Source organism: Perca fluviatilis, chromosome 14 (assembly GCF_010015445.1).
Source record: "Perca fluviatilis chromosome 14, GENO_Pfluv_1.0, whole genome shotgun sequence".
Lineage (NCBI taxonomy): Eukaryota > Metazoa > Chordata > Actinopteri > Perciformes > Percidae > Perca > Perca fluviatilis.
The window spans coordinates 35,750,115-35,765,094 of NC_053125.1; the positions used below are offsets into that span (position 1 = coordinate 35,750,115).

The 14,980-nt window shown below is 39.2% G+C and overlaps 1 pseudogene; it reads left to right on the forward strand.

Moving 5' to 3' along the window:
* Positions 1-14,980, forward strand: part of LOC120572754 — a 572,223-nt pseudogene that overhangs the window by 209,522 nt on the left and 347,721 nt on the right.

Consider the following 14,980-nt stretch of genomic DNA (forward strand, 5'->3'; position numbering starts at 1 on the left):
ACAGACCCCGACGCCCAGCAAGCGCTCCCACTGTGGAGCGCCAATACGCTGCGTCATCTCTCTGCGCAGCCATCTTAGAAACAGCTCTCATTGGCTATCAACACGTCAATCATGGCAGTTGTGGCCAATCACGTTCCCTTTCCAATGGACCATAGCGTGATAGAAACATCCAATGGGAGCCAGTCCTAATGAATGCGCAACAGAGCTAAGTCCCGCCTCCCAGAGCCAGCAGCCACATCCATGTGATTTATGAGAAAAAATATGATCAACAGTGTTTGAATGGATGTTAAAAGGTTTTGGAAGTCATTTTAAGTCTTTAGTATGTTTTTTTCTAATAGTATAGAAGTGAGTAAAAGCATTTAGCAAAATGTGGTCAGTTGGAGAGGTTTAGGAGAGGTTGACAAAGTATGTTTTAGTTATTTTACCAAAATAACTATTTTGAACCATGTTTGAACTGCTGTAGTGTATGTTGTGTTTTAATCACATGCTAATCCAGCCCATTTTCATAAACTAGAAGAATTTATGTTTCTAATGAAGTCTCATACATGCATTCTGGCCTCTCAGTTCTTCTGTTAGAAGCTTTTCCCTTTGGGGGGGGGGAAATAGACCAAAATCAGGCAACAGAGGTTAAAGCAGAATGAGCCTCATGCAGCTACAAAGAGACAAACTACTCACATTGAGGGTCACATTTACATTCTTTAGATGTGTTTTTCACCGGCAACTCTTCATAACATACAAGGCATCAGACGGCCCCCCCACTTCCATGGATCCATCCCAATTCTTCTAGCAGATGGTGACGTTGATGAGAACACAGCTAGAAGTTAATACATGAAGTCAAAGCCAACTGTGAGAGCTGAAGGGCAGCAACAAGTCTGTTAGTTCTACCTCCATCTGAAGCCCCCCCCATCCTTACTATCTTCACTACTACACATATGGTTGGATTTAAATTAAATTACCTGTATATTGAACAAGCTTGCTGAATTTTAAATGGTATCACTATGACTCTCGCTCTAGGGACTCCTTGGTCCTAAATATTCCCTTTGTTAGGACAGAATTAGGCACAACTGCATTTGAATATGATGCCCCATATAAATGGAATAACCTGCAGTCCTTAATGAAATGGAACAGCCTGATTCAATGTAATCCCTTTAAATGTCTTCTTTATGAAGCCATGTAGAATGAATGGACATGTGCATTTGGAGTGTACCATCCTGTAACTGTTCCATGTGTGTACTGTGTAGTACTACTGTATAGTGTATATTAATTGCTATGTTCGGTGGTTCTGTATGTGTTGTAATTGTGTATGGCATGTAATCAGGGTGTCATTGGAAATGAGAGCTTGCTCTCAATTGGCCTCCCTGAATACATAAATGTGATAATAATAATAATAATAATAATAATAATAATAATAATAATAAAGTCTCCAGTATTATTAAAGTAATAAGTGTTACTTTTCTAGGATGGCAAAGGAAAGTCCCACTCTGCCTCTGATTGGCTAGTACTGGTTGCCTTTCTCAGTGTGATTGGTTAGATTTAGGCATGAGGAGTGAGATTGGTTAGGGTCAGGGTGAGAATACAAGGGTAAGCCAATCAGAGGCAGAGTAAGGCGGGACTAGCTTGCCTTCACCATCCTAGGAACATGTGTTTACAGGAAGACAGAATCAGACATAAAGATGAACACAGAGAGATCTACATACACATTTAACTATTAGGAACCAAATATAGCTGCATCTCTAATAAATATAGAATATAACAACGACCAACAAACAGGTCAAATGGTTTCTGTTACTTAATGAGGGTAGAAATAGTGGGACGGTGCAGAGAGAGAAGAGTTCATAAAGCAGACTGAGGTCAGTCAGTGCTCTGTGTGTGTGTGTGTGTGTGTGTGTGTGTGTGTGTGTGTGTGTGTGTGTGTGTGTGTGTGTGTGTGTGTGTGTGTGTGTGTGTGTGATCAGTAAAGATGGATGCTGCTTCCTCTGCTGCTCTAACTCAGCTCTTACCTATCTGCCTCAAGCATAGCACAATTATTTAAAAAAATAACATCTTCTCAAGTCTCCAAAAGTCTAAACACATGTTCTGCTTTACACACATTTTGGAATTCATAATGTCACTTTTTAAATGAACTGAACACGGTTCTCTGCATAAGACACAACGCTTCATTTTGCAGGATATATATGAGGTATTTTGCAGTTTGGGTGTTTGGTTTTGTGAATTGTGTTAAGTATTTGATAAAACCAGCCTAGTTTGCGAAATTGTGTTTTAGCAATTGGAAAAAAACTGTAATAAAACCGTAGAAACACCCAAGGGGGTAAGCTTCGTTTCTGAACGCGAACCTCCGATGGCGCCATTTTGTTGCTACAAAGGTATCACCTCTTGTTAGCATTCCACTGACCGCCATTTTGTTTTTACGTCACTTGACTGCGAATAACTTTACATCTGAAGCATTTAAAGACTCTATTTGTCCGTTGTTTAATTCTAAAGAAACACGACAATGTATAAAAGGCTCCATTACCTTGTACCTCACGTTATGGCTCCGTAGCAGACGTTTTTGTAAAAATACGCTAACGATTGTGTCATAACTAAGTGACTTACTGTTGCACAGTAGAGGAATTACCGTATAGTACAGGAGAAGCTCTCAGGCAGTTTCGACTTACATTAGCTGTTTAGGTTTAATTACGAATGTTAACTAGCATGTTAGTTAGCAATAATTAGTCTGTGCTTATGTTATCTCCTTACATATACCTACACTCTCCGTCTCTGTAAGATTGGAAATGATTGAGATTTCTCTTGGCACAGCTACTAGAAGACTTACAACTTTCAGACACGTTGCTGCGCCAAAAATATTTTTTTTTTTCTCAGTTGGAGGCTGCGGTAAAGGAAGAGATCACCGGAAAAGTGCTTCTAATAGCCTTCACTGGTCTCCGTCCAGAGCAACGGGGTCTATTGGTCCATTTTATATATGTCAATGGAAACACCGCGGCCACACTGCTGTGAAAGCTGCCCCAACATCATTTATCAGAGTCTGGTTGTCACAATATCATCAACAGATTTAAAACCACATTCAGTCACAGAAAATACAAACAGGGAATATGAAATGTCAGACAAAGATTATTAAATGAAAGTCCACAAAGTAAGAAAATATAATGTTATACAATTAAACAATAAAAAATGGCCAACTTCCAGTATGTCGGTAATAATGAGAGGAATGTATATAGCAATATCGATATTATTATTATAGATAGATAATAGATATTAAAGTGTACTCGGTTCTGAATTTCTGCTGCTTTCAGTATTCTGCTGAAATACAACAAATGTTTGTTGGACTGAAGACAAACGAAAGGAAATCATTTACAACAGTTTTTTATTGAACAATTTGAACATTGAATTAAATATAAAAGTCAACACAAAAAAATGTCAGTTTCTTTTTAAAGTGTTATGTCCTTCTGATATTATCTTTCAACTAACACAAAAGACCTCTGAGTGTACTTTACACATCGCGATACGTCACAAAATCAGCCTTTCGCCATTTGTAAATTGCGCCAGTTGATATTGCGATGACAATACAAAAAAAGGTTTATTGTGAAGCACTAGTCTAGGTCTGTTCATCCTAAAGTCCTTAAACATGTATTCATAAAATGAAAATTATACTAACTTCCTGTCAGGGAATAAAAAAGTAAACATAAAACATATGTAATATGTTTCTAAAGATGAGAACAATGGGCCTCATTCACCAAACGTTCTTAAGAACTAATGTGTTGTTAGTAGTATAAAGATGGCGGTTCGCGGTTTTGCGGGTGTGACGTCATCTCACACGCACACGCAAACCTGCCATGCCAACTGATGATATGAGCGTGCGTGATGACGCGCGGCCGCACGTCGTTACTCGCGATCGCCATCTAGTGGCCGAATATGTTAGTGCATCTAATCGTCGAAGCTGCGCACGCATCTAGCGGATGTGATGACGTCGGTGTCGCGGTCGTCATGGTTTACGTGGGGGTGAGGCATCATTTACATTTTTGTAAAAAAGGTGTTAATACGTCTGATAGACCAATGGTTAGCTGTTAAGAATGGGTTTGCTATTGGTTTGATTTTAAAAACGCCCTACAGGGTGGGGTTTGTGGTGTTTAAAACCCCTTTTTTTCAAGGCTGTCTGCTCACTTTTTTTATCCACCATTTTTAGCTGTTCTGCTAGCTCGCTTGCTGCCTCGTTTTCTCAGACTTCCTCAAAGTACTCTGGAGTTTTCACTTTTTTAATTCTTTTTTTTTTGGGAAAAAGCAAAGAGGAATCGTTTTTCAGCCATGGCTTTCCCCGCATTTGGACAACAATCTGGATCATCTTTTGTTGAAGAAGGTGAGACATCTAGAACAGGAGCCACTACATTTGGTATGCGCCTAACCCGCCAAAAAGAGCTATGGGGATGCGGTGAGACTGATACTGGAACAACATGCAGTTTGAGTCAGGCCCCTCGAAAGAAGCGATTCCGTTCGGAGATCTTTCCTACAAGCATGACTGAGCCATGTACATCTGATCTGGAATATGTCGGTGTCAATGGATACCGTTATTCAATTCAATACAGTGCAGGATACGTAACATTAGCTGTTTACACTAGTGTTGCTGTAGAACTATCTAGCAAAGCCAAAACAGCCTGTACAATTTCTGTGAAAGACTGGGGGGCTTTTTCGTGATGTTGTCTCTCTGGACCTTGATAATCCTGGCTTGCCTGAGCTGGTGTATGTGTCTCAATGGGACGCGCGTGATGGCTCTAGTATCTATCGTGTGGAAGCAGACGCGTTTCACTAGGCCTGCAGAGGATTTTATTTTCCTTTAGCGTATGCAGTGAAAGGGAGAAGTTAGTTGCTACCCGCGGTCATGAAGAATGGAAGTTAAAACCGTATCCTGTATCTAACGAGGAATACAACAAATGGTTTAAAAATGTGTTCTTTATACAATGGTGTGACTGGGAGATTTTGAAGAAACAGTTTGACACCATCGACTATGTCATCAGAAGAGACAAAATAAGGAGTTCTTATGAGAACATAAGAAAAAGATTGATATTTGGGGACACTGACCAACAGTCTCTGCCCATGCCACGGAACCTATACAAACCTAAAATCATCAGACACAAAGACTAGCAAAACGGTGGGTCTAATTTGTATATGCTAATTATTTGCCAAAATAGTTAAAATGCTTTTCTTTTCTTTTTTTTTTTCATGCTACTGTGATTGTAATGTGTTATTTTTTTCTTCCCAGAGGATCTGGAGTGGTTTCATTCAACCCCCTCAGGTACGCCTCCTAACACCCCTGGTCTATTTGCACCCCTAACGGCATCCGGATCTCCTCAACCCCTTTCATCATTGTCATCATCGCCACCTCTATCGCCGGAACACTTCCTGCCGCCCCCACCTACACCTCCTCTGCCACCATCTCTATTGTTTGGGGCACTTCCCCCTCAGACATGTGCATATCAAGCTATACCCTCAACAACTGCTGTATTACAACAGGGAGGTGTTGCTGATTGTTCGGACACAGAGGCCTCGATCAGACTGATGGTGTGGTGTCATCTTTGTTTATAGATAGCGTTAAAACAGCTTCTCTACATCTTCTTAACATAGTTCTTTACAAGTATTTGGAAGAGCTTTGTTCGGGGTGTCAGATCAATCATCCAAGCCAGAAACAGCATGCCTGTTTACATGGGCTACCAGAACACTTCTACACTGTCCACTTTGAACAGCTTATGAAAAGACTACTGACTGATAAATTCATTGGTGTCGTGCAACGTTTTCTGTCCTTGAAACATCTCACGGCTGATGAGGGTAGAATCAGGGGAGTATCTGAAACAGTTTTGTACATGAGCGTAAACGTCTGAAGATGTTACGACTAAAATCAGTGCTATGTATGACTCTATGATAGGGAATGATCTTGTCAAAATAGCCGAAATTAGAGAGATTGGTGACTATTGGAGAGATTTATATGCTAGAAAAAACTAACAGGGTGAAAATATGGGGGAATTGTTTATGTGTAATGTATAACCATATCAGTGAGCGATACCACGATCGCATTTATCTGGTATTTTAGATCAAGCCATTGCTAATAATGTGAACGATGTTGAAAAATACCAATGTAAGAGTGTCGATGTAGATCGTACAGTTGTGAGTAGGTTAGAAAAACTGATGGTGATTGTAAGAAGACAACATAGCACCCCTCCTTGGGAGGATCTGTTGCAGATGTTATTATCAATGTTAATGACACGTGAGAGCATAGTGGAAACATTTTGTGATGTCATAGCCAACATTACACGTAATTTTAAGATGCTGAAAGTTTATCACCTGCTTACTATGTATACAATGCTTGTAGACACCGTGAGTTTGTATGTGCAAGAAAAACAGTATACCGATGTCTTACAGGATTTGCAAAAACTGCATATATTCATAATCAGTAAAAAGCAATGTATCCGTATTAGCCAATATGCTATCTATGATAGAATAGGTTTCACTGTCTTCATAACTGTCATATGTAGGACTGTGTGAGTGTGTTTTGTAAAAATAAAAGAATGACATAACTCTAATGTGTTCACTTGTGTTTTAAAATGAATCATGGAGAAGGTTATGCACAAAATATACTATGATCCCGTCCAACCCAGGAGGGTTAGGAGGTGTACAGAGGCTCCGTGATTCCGGCAAAGAATGTACCCGGCTTGTCTCCAACTATCCCCACGGTTAAAAAGTTTCTGCTGAGGCAGGATGCATATACACTGCACCCCTGCATTGAAACACTTCCCAAGAAACAGAGTGATTGTTAATGGTATCGATAAGCAATTTCAGGCTGATTTGGTCGATATGTCTGAATATTCAACGGAAAACGATAATGTGCAGTATTTATTGACATGTATTGATGTGTTTTCTAAATATGCCTGGGTAATATGTCTTAAAAACAAATCGGGGCCTAGCGTGACAAGTGCCTTTAAGGAAATATTGGAACAAGGACGATACCCCAGAAGCTTCAAACAGACTCTGGAAAAGAATTTTATAATAAGGTTTTTCAAAAATTGATGACACAATATAAAATTCACCATTTTTCCACATCGAACGAAACAAAAGCAAGTGTTGTTGAGCGTTTCAATAGGACTTTCAAAACCAGAATGTGGAGATATTTAACGGCTGTTAACTTCGCCGCGCCGCATATTGAGGTAGTACAAGATATGGTTGCTGCTTACAACTCTGCATACCATAGGTCAATAAAAATGGCTCCGTCCATTCTCCGTATGTAAAGACAATGAGAAAACTGTCTTTAACACTCTGTACAAACTGAAACCACATGGAACAGTGCTGTTTAAATTTCAGATGGGGGACACCGTTAGGATATCAAAGCACAGAGGCGGTTTTAGAAGGTTACGAACAGACGTTTACAGATGAGTTTTTACAATATCAAAACGTATAGGTAGAACTCCTCCTGTTTATATACTGAAAGACAATAGTGGGGAGCCGGTGACAGGCGCACTTTACGGCCGCGAGTTACAGTCTGTAATTGTAGACAAAAACAAAGTGTTTAAAATTGAGAAAGTGCTGGCTCGAAGAAAACAGGACGCAAAGCTGAAAACTTGTGAAATGGTTAGGATGGCCTCAGAAATTCAATTCATGGCTCTCTGAAAAAGACATAGTTGATGTAAGATAAAAGCCGTACCAGTCTTGTAATATTAGTCATTGTGTTTTGTTAGTGAAAGGTATTGGAGCTATGAATAAGAACGGGATTTTTGTTACGCGCCTAGTAATGCCTCACAATTAGTTTATCCAAATAATAAGATTTGGCAATTCAGAACAAAACTGGCTAAACCACTCATATTACAAGAGGTGCCATGAAGTTGGTCTTATTGAAATTCAATACCCCAGGGTCTGGAATAGTTTCACTGAGAATGATGCCAAGGTTGATTTCATCGACACAAAACGAAAATGTTCAACAAGCTAAGGCTAACAGTTGGTTCTTATAATACGATCGACAGCATTGTTAAAGAATATAATATGAAATGTGCTGCTAACCCAACCCTAGCCCACATAACTATGACACACAATCCTATCACTAATAAGATTCTTTTCACGGGAGGAGACGGTTGGAATATTGTGTTTAAGGGCGTCTGGCCGAAATTCTTGGGTTCATTCCAGACTCTGTGTTCGAATTCACATTGGCCCTCATTTAAAATGTGCAGCTCCACACCCGGCAGACATTCATGGGGGTCGTTATAATATATTTATTTATAGTGACATTGTGGACTACCAGCTAGTCGGTGATAGTCATGTACCCTACTCCGTGTATAAATATCTCTGATGAGAGCAAACGTATGCCCACTCTAAGTTACTGACAGTCCTCACTACACATCGTTGGCCCGCTTCGAGTATTACTGATATTCAAATAGAACTACGACGATCAGAACCAACACATCCCTTTCTCATACCGGAAAAGTAATTGTCAAACTACATTTTAGACCTGTGAACAGCATTGAAATGATGAGGAAAGCGATACACATCCGATGATGGAAGATATATGCACTATTACATGAATCAAGCTGGTGGAGAGTTGCCGGGATTCATAGGCTCCAGCACACAATACGGACATGGATTAGGGGGGATATTCAGAAATTTATTTCGAATGGCTGTCCCCCTTTTAAAAAAGGGGTTTAATATAGCCAAACCTCATCTGAAAACAGCAGCAAGTGGTTTTATTGGTGATGTTGTGACTAATGTCAGGAATGCCGTGGCATCCAGACAACAGGGAAATGGGCTAATGGTGTACAGACGAAGCATTAAAAAGAGCCCCTACCCGGATGTGGGCGAACCGGATTGTGAACAAAAAGCATAAAACCAGCCACCAAAAACGAAGGATTGTCAAAAGAAGGCATCTGTCAGCAGGCGTAGAGCTCCGAACCGTCGCTCTCTGGCCCTGACAAAAGACATATTTTAATTTTACAGAATCAATCATGGCGTTTATTCATAATCAGTCCGAAGAGTGTGTGAAGACAGAATTGGATCTGTTTACAGTACCGTACACACAAACATCTATCGAAAAATCAACATTTGTAGAAATCCCCCCAATGTCAGCTCTAACGGACGCCGGTCCTATTGAATTTTCATTTCGGCTAGCAGAGAGGATTATCTAGACCTTAACGATTCATACTTGTATACACGTAAGGATTACAAACCCTGATGGCACATTGTTGGCTAACGCGAGCTGATGTAGGTTTTATAAACTATCCTGGATGCAGTCTTTTTCACAAGTAGATATAATGTTGGGTGATAGACTGATCACACAGTCTTCAATCACGTATCCTTATAGAGCCCTTATAGAATGTCTTCTGAATTATGGAGAGGACACGGGTGGCTACGCAATTTAGCACAGGGCTATTTTGTAAGGACACAGCTGGCAAAATGGATGAGACATCTATCACAGGCGATAATGAGGGGTTGGCACAAAGGGGTGAATACACATCCGAAGCCATATTGTGGAATTAATAGCACCAGTACATGCAGATTTGTTTTTCAAGAAAAACTATTGCTAAATGGTGTTGACATGTCTTTGAAATTCATCCGTTCAAAAGACACTTTTGTACTAATGACCCCTGGGAATGTCCAATTAAGCTGTGAAAATAATGTCTGCTAGTCTATTTGTCAAGAAAATAACAGTTGCACCGACTGTAAGACTAGCTCATAGTCGTGGCTTACAGCATACTAATGCAAAATATGCTATTGACAGAGTATCTCAAAAACCTTCTCAATACCTACAGGCACACGTGTTTGCAACCAAGAAAACCTGTTCATAGGACAGATTCCTAAATTTGTAGTCATAGCTTTCGTAGATAATGAAGCATACACAGGATCGTATGCCCGTAACCCCTTTAATTTTGGAAACTATAATACAGAATTTATTAGCCTTTATGCAGATGGACAGCCTCACCCAGCCCGGCCCTTTTCAGCCCTTTTTTCAAAGAGGACAATATGTACGGGAATATTATCAACTGATTGAATCAACAGGACGCCATTTAAAAGACCGATCACTAGCCATAACACGATCTGATTTTTGGTCTGGTTATACCGCTATTTTGTTTTAATTTGGAACCCGACGGTGGGGGTCAGGAAAAGCTTTCACTGATTAAGAACGGTAACGTTTGGAGCGAAAAGTGGTTCAGAAACCCCTTCCGAGGACTGTGACCCTTATCTGCTATTCCGTTTTTGATTCTGTAATCGAAATATCTAACAGAAGGCAAGTCCTATTGGATCATTACTAAAGATGAATAACGATAGAACCTTACTAGCGGTACTCAGAAAAAGAATGAATAGAGACACAAATTTCTTAGGAGTAATGCCATGTGATCATCTCCCCAAAACCGTAGTTTGTAAATTACCGCTCGATGTTAGTTGTAAATACACAACCCAGTAATATGCCCGGTGAACACTGGCTAGGTATTTACATTACAGAGAACAAGCATGGTTTGTTCTTTGATAGCTTTGGACATCCACCTACCTTTTTTCCTCAGGAAATTAGCAATTTCCTCTTAAAAACAGTGTGGAGATGTGCCATTCAGCAAAACAAGTTCAAAATAATTATTCTACAACATGTGGACAGCACTGTGTTTTCTTTTATGTCACATTCAGAAAAAGATTCCTTATACAAAGTATTGAGCATGTATGGGGACAATCTTGTATGCAACGATACAATGGTTAGTCATTTTGTTAGCAGAATACATCCAGATGTGTGTCATGATCAGAAATTTAAATGTGTACAATGTTCATGCGCCACCTATAGGTAAAAAATTGTGTAAAAATGGTGTATATGTTTTTTTTTTTCAAAAAAATAAAGAATGTGGAATATACATGTCTTACGATGTCTCAATTTTTGCATTCCTTTTTTATTTTTTAAAACAAATTATACAGGAAAAATGCATTCAATAGATAAAATTAATGTAAAACATTCATTTAATGTCACAGGTTTACATACAACACAGCATTTTCATATGCCTGAAGAAATTACCCACTCAATGGAGAAAAAAAAAATTTAATAAAAAAATATAAAATGTATGTCACAAGTTAACATACAACACAGCATTTTCACATAGTTGAATAAAGAAAAAAAACACCTGAATAGAAAAAATAATAATAAAAACAGATTTAAAAATAAATTTATGTAAAACATTCATTTAATGTCACCAGTTTACATACAACACTGACTTTTCGCATAGTTGAATAAAGAAAACACACCTCAATAGAAAACACATCTCAATAGAAAAATAATAATAAAAATAGGTTTAAAAAGTAAAATATAAAATTAGTGTAATAATAAAAAATAATAAAAATAGGTTTAAAAAGTAAAATATAAAAATTAGTGTAATAATAGAAAAGATTAAAAACTAGCCCAACGAGTCTTAGTAATGGATGGTGTAATACTAAAGGTTCTAGGAGTACTAGTTGCGCCAGAAATCAGATGCCGTTTGTGTATTAAATACAGGGGCCATTCTTAATGCTCTAGGAGTGTGCGGGGGATCGTAGAAGCCATCATAGGCGTTTGTGTATTACTTCCAGATGATGTATCCGTTTTAAAAAGCCTCAATAGAACGGGCGTACCCTTGTGTTTGGGATTACGGATATTGGCACATTTAAACTAGCTAACGTTTTTAAAAATATGTTCCACCCTTTTTGGTCTAGAGCGGTCTGCAACATTATTATGGGCTGTGACACTTTTCAGCAGATCATACAGATGACTACCTGGCACATTCTTATTTCCAACAACTATTTCCCCCTTGATCTGTCCAAGATATCTGGTCATTGTGTCGGGATAATGAACCAATATGTATTCCCATTTCTTTTGTTTCTTATAGGCATATGTTTCAACACTTCTGTTTTTAACATATTTTCTTCTTCATCTTTGAATCCTTTGAATCAACTTCAGGCATTGATAATGTAATCACACGTTTCTCGCTTACACCCTGTTTTATCATGACCAGGTACCTCTGTAGAATACTTGAATATCTTTTAGCTTTTCATATACATCAATGTCCTGCTGTTTCAATATATCACTCATGGCTCGGTCCAATTCACTTTGTACAGCGTCGCAGAGATACATTTGAGGAGTCCGATGTTTGAGGATGCTGTAATGCTGCTAATTGATTTTGTGGAACCAAAAACATTTTCTGAGTGTGTTCCATCTCAACTCCTGTTGATAAGACTTGCTATGAATGGGATAGCAGCCCCCAGTAGAGGCAGTAGAAACCCTCCTGTTTGATTGATTGTCTTTTTTTTTTTTAAATGTTTAACTTTTTTATCAGCTATCAGTCTAATAACTTTCTTCTTTTTCTTTAACAGCTTGTACTGAATATTAGACAACGGTATGTGACCTTGTAAGACATTCAAAGATATTTCACAAAGGGCATTAATAAAGTCTGGACTAGCGTTGCTCACAATGACACCTCGCTCTCGGGGTGATGCCTTATGTAGCATGTCTAACAATGTAAAATTCCTCTCCATTCGGTTTGACATTATTACACCTTTTTTCTAGGAACGTATACAACCTGCTGTGGGGATATCAGAGCGGTTCTGAGTCTTAAAATATCGGGGGTTGTGGTTTTATAATCTATCAATAGATAGCCAAAGGTGTAACTAGTTGCATCGTTAAAAGCCTCTAAAAAATATTTACTATTACCGGGGAACATTTGGCGTGCCAGTAAGCTTATCTGATGTTGATCTCTAGCATTTTTGAAAATAATCATATAGTTTGTATTCAAACTGATTGTACGACTAGCTTTACCTTGAATAAACAGATTCTGCACTAGATATATACAACTAAGACGTCTATGATGGACATACTGGGTGAAACACTTTTGAACTTCCAAATTATCACTGGCTTGATTCATTAAATCGTCTATAATGAGCAAATTATTCTTAGTAGTAGCAAGAGTGTTTTCGTCAGAGAACGATTCGGGAGACCTTTGTACAAAGTTTATATTCACTTTTAGTTATTGATCGTATATTGGTTGCCAGCATGAATAGATGTATACAATGTTATCGATTTTTTGTGAAATAACGCACTACACAGTTTTCAATAATGTCTTTGACAAAGTATGTTTTTCCACAATTAGAGGGACCACTGATAACAAGGCTGAAAGGGTGTTGAAGCCTACCATCAAATCCTGAAACATCCCTAGTAGCCATAAGGTACAGTTGTATAGTCTTGGAGCACGCTGTTGCTTTCATTGTAAACGACCTGTACTCTCCTGGTGAGGTGTCGCTTGAGATGGAACTGTTTTTGTCCGTTATTGTGAAGGCCGCTTGTGGTCAGTATTGATTAGGAGATATGGCTGGCGGCTGCTTGGTCACAAAGGATTGAACAAGCCCAATTAATCCATTTATGTGCTAAACCACTTTGGCATTTGTGGCATTGAGGGTTACACCTTGCATTTTAACTCTGTGTATTTCTTTGAGCCGGTCCTATAAGCATAGCATTTAGGACCCCGAAACAAACTCAGTTATATAATCTTCGGTAGAGCCCCACAGACTTGGCGCTTATTTAGTTCATCCGTTAAATCGCCAAGGTAAGGACCTAGAGGTGGGATCCATCACCGGGCTCTGCTTGTGAACAGAATGCTGTCAGTACGCCAATATAAAATATGTTCCTGCAGTTTATCCAACAAATCATATAGCTCCATGCGAGCATAGGCTGTGGTCATGGCCCTATAAAACATTCACATCTTTCTACTCGGATGCTTAATTTCAGTATCGCCATTGAGCAATCGCTACTTCTGGTGAGATGAATGAGAACTGGCTTAACATCAAAAGTGTCGCTGAAACATGAGCTGTGTGAAGCGGATGGCCTTTGCTATGAGCTCAGCAGTATCATGTTATACGACAAAATTTGCCCCAAAGACTATTCAGAAGCTAATTTATTTGTATGCCTGACAGCTTTGTTAAACATATCTTGGTCGGATCAAGACGCACGCCTTCGCGGTGCATAATAGTCATCTGCGTACTTTTGTTTTTCGCCTTCCGCTTTGATATGCCCAGGGTAACTCAGTTTCTGCTTACTTTTCAAGAAATGTTTTAACATAGCTTTTAAAAGCTGATCAGTTTGCCGGGAAATGCCAAACTTCAGCAATGGAAACAATCTTATACCCTTTCTCTATGGCTTTCTGTAATTCAAACGCCACCCAAACGCCAGACAACAACTCCTCTGATCGCTATGTGCATGGTGTTGTTTGATTCATCTCAACGCACACCGCATAGGGGAACACATCAGTTTACCGTTACAGTGGTAGGGCAACACAGGGTGATACAGGCCTCTGTGGCGCTACTGTACATTCTACAATGCCAAAGCATTTGTTTATGCGGCCATCAAAACTTTGTGTATTTGGGGTGTCCTATTGATAATCTCTTTTAGACTGAACAGCTGGGTACAAACTTGTGAAATCATAGTATCTGGATCTTTTCATCATTTTCTACCTTGTGGTACAGTTTCATTGCATTTGTGCGCCTCCAAAGAGGATTCTCATGGATTGACGCCTGGCTTTTCATATATATGTTAACATGTCCCTTTAACGCTCTGTCAGTAATCCACAGACCGCTCCAATCACATTCCCACACGCCAACTTTTAGCTGATGCTTATTTTTAGAGCAGCCACTCTGTTATGGAACTCAATGCACAGATCACCCTGTGTTTTTTGTTTTTGGTGAGAGGATTGATTACCTGACGATAGCACTTTATCACAGCCGCGGAAAGAAGCAGCCATTAAATTCATAACACGTGTGTGTCTTCACAATAGCCATCTACAAAGAACTGACCAAATGACTTTTCACCCCTGTTCAGAGCTGCTGTATGTCAAGGCCCTCTGTCTGCAACATACCTGCCACTGTATTGAAACATCAGAACATAAGTCTTGTTTTGGCTCTAAGGCCCCTTCGTATGTCAGGAGCAACAGAATCTTTTGGGGAGGAAACAACGCTTTAA